Genomic DNA, 6,334 nt, shown 5'->3' on the forward strand with positions numbered 1-6,334 from the left:
CTCACCCAGTACTTATGTCTGCTAAGACTGGAAAAGCTGAAGCATATAAAGCAAAGCTTCGATGCCTTTATGTCTCAAGCGAAGCCACTCTGTGTGCATTGCTAGCTTCTATCTACACATAAATATTACTTTTTTCAAAGCCTCTTTTTTTGAGCACTTTGTGCTGCCAAGGAGACAATAGAAGACTCATCAGATAAATCCCATCCAGCAAAGAAAAACAATTGTACTTCTGTGCTCCTTCATACAGATTACATATAGTCCCTGGCTACTGCCAAGGGACAACACTGGCAGGTGTTGTCAACCAGGTGTTTGACAACCAGCTTACCTAAACCTGACAATTCAGCTTAGCTGGCTCTCCCACCATCTTTCCTGAAAGATGAATTATTTCCTGTAAACTAATATCAAAATCTTGAAGTGTGTGGCTAAAAAGCCCAGATTTGTATTTCCCTAAACCAGATACAGACAAACCCTGTTTAGCCACACGAGCATACTGTGTTTATATATTGTTTAAATGGGCTCCACAAATGGTGTGGCAATGTTTCTACTTCCTCAGTTTCTGCTATACGTCAGCCAAATCTGCTGTTTTTCCCATCATCTTTTTCTGAAATATCATTTGTCTGGTTGGCACTAAATACACATCACAATCCCCCGCAGAGGTAACCATATTTCAGGAGGAAGGGTGGACAGTATTCCCTCATCATGAAGTACCACGTGTACAAATAAATCAATAAAGAAGTGAGTTAAGAAGAGTTCAGAAGCACATATATTAGTGGTAAGCTGACAAGCTGTAGGCACAGAAAGCTTTCCTTTAATTCTCTTCTCTTCCCTATCTTGCCAGAAACATCCCCAGTCCCACCCACAACCCAACACTTCACAACAGTGATTAAAGTAAGAGATCTTTGCTTGAGCAACCTACTGCTGGGGATACCATGGAAATGGCAGACACAGAAACCTCAGCTGTCATCTTTCTAATGAAAGGCTGCAGTGACGATGAACACAGGCAAATTCATTATGAAAATGAGTGCTGATTCCTGATACGGGTGCTAAACAGATATCTTGTTTTATCTCATCTCCCTCTTTTGCTCTAGCAAGCTCGTTGCTCTGCTCATCCTCTGCAGCATGGTAGAACTTCCACCTGCAGCTGATAGAAAGTGAGGATAATTGATTAGTGTGTAAGGAGGTCATTTAAATCTTCATTGGACTGAGGCCAGAGAAATGAGCCCATGGAGAAGGAAAAATGTCATTGAAAGAACTTGTAGATTTACAGAGAAGACTGTACAAGGAACATCTAGGAATTACAAGGACAATAAGGACAGACTAAGAAAAGCCCCAGAGACATGAATATTTTCTTCCTACAAAGATGTGGATTTAAGACACGTTGCTGTCTGTTAGGAAGGAGTTCAGAGAATCTCAGATAGAAGCTTGAGAATGAGTTACAAGAGCCACAACAATTTGCACTTTTTCCTCAATTTTGCTTTCGAGCAGCACTGTTATGCAGGCAGTTGTTTATGGTGCAGTTAAAAATTAAGAGAACTGCACAAATAGCCCAGGAGAAGTGTACGTGCATGCAGAAATGTGCAGGTAAAATATCATAAGAACTCAACATTCAACAAAATAGCCTTGAAAGGCTATATTATACACAGCTAGTGTTGGTAATGTTAATGACAACACTTCACACAGGAATTCCTCTACTCAGTTCATTAAGTTCTGGAATGGTTGAATCTGCCCTCTTAGAAAACTATCTCATTGCAATTTAAAGATTGAAAATGATGGAAAACTTTGAATTTCCTCTGAGTGGTCAGGCCAAGTTGTTAATTACCTCTGTTGTTAAAAAAATAAATTAGAAATAAAAAAAATCCTCCTTTCATTTTTAATTCATCAAGTTTCAATCTCCAGCTACTGTTTCTTGTTATGACTTTGTCTAAAATTAATGAGTCCTCTCCCACCTCTGTGCTATATACTTGACATTCTCCCTGGAGATACTGAGAGAATGTGATCAAGTTACCTTTTAACCTTATTATAAACGGGAGCAGCAAAAATTCTCCTATGATGCCTCCCTGTACACTTTCTAATGCTGAACTTTAGGAAGCAATTTATTCTTTTTCCCCATGCAGGGCTCTCTTGGGAGATTTTGCAATTAGTGCCAGAAATGGTGGCTGTTCTCAAACACAGATCTGCCAATGTAGGTGGGGGCTGAAACCACCTGATCAGTTCTATGCACCTCAAAATTCAGCTTGTGGAAGCAAAGTTTCCATGCTCAGGTCAGAGAATTCCTCAGCCTATACATGAAGATCCAAGCTCTCATATCACTTTTACAGCCATTCCCCAGCAGCATCAGCACAAACAAAACAGACTTATGAAACAGTGTGAAGGGAGAGCAAAAGTGCAGGGGACACCATGCAGAAAGAGTTCACTTGACATCTCTTACCTTTACAAACCCTGACACTTAAGTTTCTCTTCCTCCTTTCTAAATCTGAATGACACCTTGACCATGAAATCCAGTAAGTGCATGGGATCAACCCATAAAATTAACCACTTAAAATATTCTTAGAGGAATGGGAGCTGGCAGTCTCATTCATTTTAATGAAGTTTACAACCTAGAATTATGTTCTTAGTCTGCATTCCATATCACACTGAATATCAGAGGGCAAAATTAGCTCAGTCGGTTGCTTTTTTTTTTTTCTTTCCTGTCTTCCCTCTCTCCCCAAGTTTCCTCTCCCTGAAATGGAGTGAGAAGTGACTTCCAAAGGGCAATTCATTCTAAAACTGGTACCTAAAATAGGTGGATTGAATTGCCATGTTATTTTCATATCATAGAGAAGGACCTTAACTACTTAACTGATTTCAAAGGCATACTTTTTTGTTTGTTTAAATTACAATACATCAATCCCATTCTTATTGCCATCAATTCAGGTTTTGTGTCTCATACTATTCTCTCATTCAGGGAGAGGGATTTTACTGAAGAAAGTCACACATCTATCAAATAATTAACACAAATTTTAAAAAATATGGTACATTCTACTTTCTCCAAGAACAGCTATTAAATAACAGATTTGAGCAACCTGGTCTAGTGGAAGGTGTCCCAGCCCATGGCAAGTATTTTGGAACTAGATGATCCTTAAGTGTCCCTTCCAATCCCAGCCATTCTATGATTCTATATCAATCCACCAATTCATTACAGTCCATAATACTATGCTATGAAAACATAGATGTAAGAAAAAAATACTTATTTCAGTAATTGGTGACTTATACTAAAGGTACAAAAGCAAATGCTGTAGGGAAACTTCCCATTACTTAAAAAAAAATTGCTTGCATACATCTCTCCCAGAGTGTTAGTAAAATATCAAATGAAGACCCAGGGTGGGAAGTCCTTAATCACTACTGTGATCTTAATTGACATTGATTTTACATGCAGCTGAGTGTTCTTCATTTCAATGGGGGATACCTATTTTCACTGGATTAGAAATGACAACAATCCAAAAAAAAAAAGTTAAAATTAAGCTTTTTTTTTTTAAGCTAATTTCTGAATAACCTAATAATTGACAGCAGCATTACTCATCACAGTATCTGAAGAGAAATCTCCTGAGAGCAATCCTTTTTTCTCCTACTCAAAAATGCATGTTTTTCCTTTTATTCTTTCTTCTGGGCATAAGGAGTCAAAGATAGCTTCCTATATTTGTTCACAGTTTAAATGTATGACATGCTTGGATATGAAAACAACAGTTCCAAGTAGTTGTAAGCAGACTATAGATGTGCACGCATACTGACAGAACGTATAAGTAGGTATCTCCAGGAAGAAGGAAAACTCTAACAAACATCTCAGTATTATGCACAGAGTAGATAGATGCGCAAGAGCAAGTCAATGCAATCCAGCCACATTTAACTGATGTAATGTCTCATGCCACATTGGTGTCACAAAGTCAACTTCATGAGCTAATAGGAGGCAGAGCCTGACTTGAAAACTTAATTAAAATTTTGGGCAAGTCCAAATTAAACGAGAAGATTTTCAGTGGATCTCAGTGTATTTTACATCAAGCTTCTGAAAGACATTTAGCTGTTACTTGGATACAACCATAGGTAAATCCCACAAAAGCCTCCAAAACTGAAAGTAGGCTTTGGATGTAGCCCACTGGGCTCTGAAGCAATTTGCCATGACTTGGTGACCTGGAAAAAAAAAAAAAGAATAATAAATCTGGCCTGGCTCAACTGTGCAGCTGATGGTTTGTTTTCAGACTGTACTCACTTTTCTCAGTGAATGAGATGAACCTGTGACCTAGTACATATCAGCTGCACATTTCAATTCATGTGGAAGTCAGAAGGGATTAGCAGCTGTAGATCCACTCTCTAACTGTACATGGCTTGTGATTAGATGAACAAGATATGCTGCAGTTCTTGGCACATGTAAGCTTCCTAAGAACTCATTACAAGAATAAATATAAAAAATAAAGAAAAATAGAAAATCCAAGCGGAAAGCTCAACATATTCTCAGAGAAAAACAAAAACAATACAAACCAAATTACAGTTACATTAAGCCTATTCTGTTGTATTTCCGCACTGACCTTTCATAATAATTTTCTGTTGGATCACACATGGGGAACTGGCCCACTAGCGAGTTCTTTTGCTCAGATTTGTCCCATTCTGGCTCCTCCAGCTCCTTGACCTCAACTCATCCAGCCCTTTTTCTTTATCTCCTCTTAGGCTTGCATTTCCTGAACGGCTGGGAAGATGCAGATAATAAGCAAATCACTAGCAAATCATCATCTTTCAGCTCACCCTCTGCCCTCATCTGTACTGAGGTGGATTATGCCTGCCCGCATCTGACACCTGAGTAATTTCAAAAACCTCTGAGTGAGGGCCTAAACCATCATGGAAAGGCTGCTAAGACAATATTGTTGGTTTTACAAATACATGATTCAATCCATTGCTACATCCATCCTCCTGTGAGCAACTGTGAAGTTAAGCATTGTATTAAACAGTTATTTTTCATGGTAGCAAGGAGAGGTTTAGAGAGAAACATAAAATAAAAAGCTGCTACATTTTAAAACCTAACAGATCTAATTTGTTTCTTGACTAATCAAACGTTGAAGAATTTTAATACCTGAGATCAGATTATCTGATTTGTAAGGACAGAATTGTCTTACTAGAATAGACTAATTTAAATTTTCTTCATTAAAAATATATATATATATATATATTATAACTTTCCTTTCCATTTTATATTATTCTATTCCAGGATAGAAAACTACAAATCATCAGTACCATGCAGTTATCAATATTTAACTTACCTGTTGATTTATTTGTAGAGTTTCTCTTGTCTTTGCAAAAGAGGCCTGGAGCTCTGCTATTAATCAGATTCCTAGCTTTTTCTTAATGATGTGACAAAGAAGCAGGCATTTTGATTTAAGGGAACCAGAATTTCTTATTTGGGATCCACTGGGATGTATAATCAAGTTGCTTAGCCAGAAGAGGATCAGAGTGTAATCAGAGTGTATCTCTATTCCCATTATATTGATATTTGGAGGACTGAGTAGTCATTACAAAAATCAAACCTAATTTAAGAGAACGAAATTTACTCAATTTAATTTGACAAGGGAATAATTATATTCTAGGAAGATGTAATTTATTTTCAAGATCAGCATATGCATACAGAACACAATAAGGTTTTGGTCCTGTAGTTTCTTTGTCAGACCACACAGGTATATGGAACACCAGCAATACCCAAAATAAGAGAGCAAAGCTACTACACTGCAGTCACTCCAAATTTAAGGGTTCTACTGCATCCTGGGTGATAAAATCAGTGTTGCCACAGGATGGAGTTCAGCTGTGAATCATTCGGCTGCAGAGCACATTGCCACCCTACTGTACCAGAACAAAGAACTGTTGAAAAAATAGCTTAATAATTTGAACTAACAATTAACAAGCTAGATACCTTTAATCTGAGTCCTCTAACATTTCAGGCATGTGAGACATTCAAATCATGTTAATATCCAGTATCCATTGTATTTAATGCCGGATATATAATTTTGAAAGACAAGCCCTGCAACTGTCCCCTAGGTGTGTTTGACCCCACCAGATCTGATAATCACTGCTCCCTGAAGATTCTCTTGGGAGGCTGCTGTCAGTACGAGCAATTATCATTGATTGAGATGAGATTTGTTATGATGCAGACAACCTATCTAAGAAAACCTGGACTAGAACCATTAACTTGTTTTACTTAGATAAATGAACAGCTGTTGGTAACAGCTTTCAGGTAGTGCCATTAAAGCTGATTATAAACTGATGATTTAGGCACAGGTCTCTTCACCTTGAGCCTTATGTTTGTAGTTTGAGGGGG

The 6,334-nt window shown here is 37.8% G+C and overlaps 1 long non-coding RNA gene across 1 annotated transcript; it reads right to left on the bottom strand.

The window, feature by feature from the left end:
- Nucleotides 1–1,154: 1,154 nt before the first annotated feature.
- On the bottom strand, nucleotides 1,155–5,841 carry LOC308197196. Its single transcript, XR_013952665.1, has 4 exons — nucleotides 5,286–5,841; nucleotides 4,560–4,717; nucleotides 4,244–4,410; nucleotides 1,155–4,164 (listed from the first exon to the last, which is right to left on the bottom strand). It is a non-coding gene; the product is annotated as an uncharacterized lncRNA (long non-coding RNA).
- Nucleotides 5,842–6,334: the final 493 nt, after the last annotated feature.

This window comes from Anser brachyrhynchus, assembly GCF_964034855.1.
Source record: "Anser brachyrhynchus genome assembly, chromosome: 6".
In the NCBI taxonomy this organism is placed as follows: Eukaryota; Metazoa; Chordata; class Aves; order Anseriformes; family Anatidae; genus Anser; species Anser brachyrhynchus.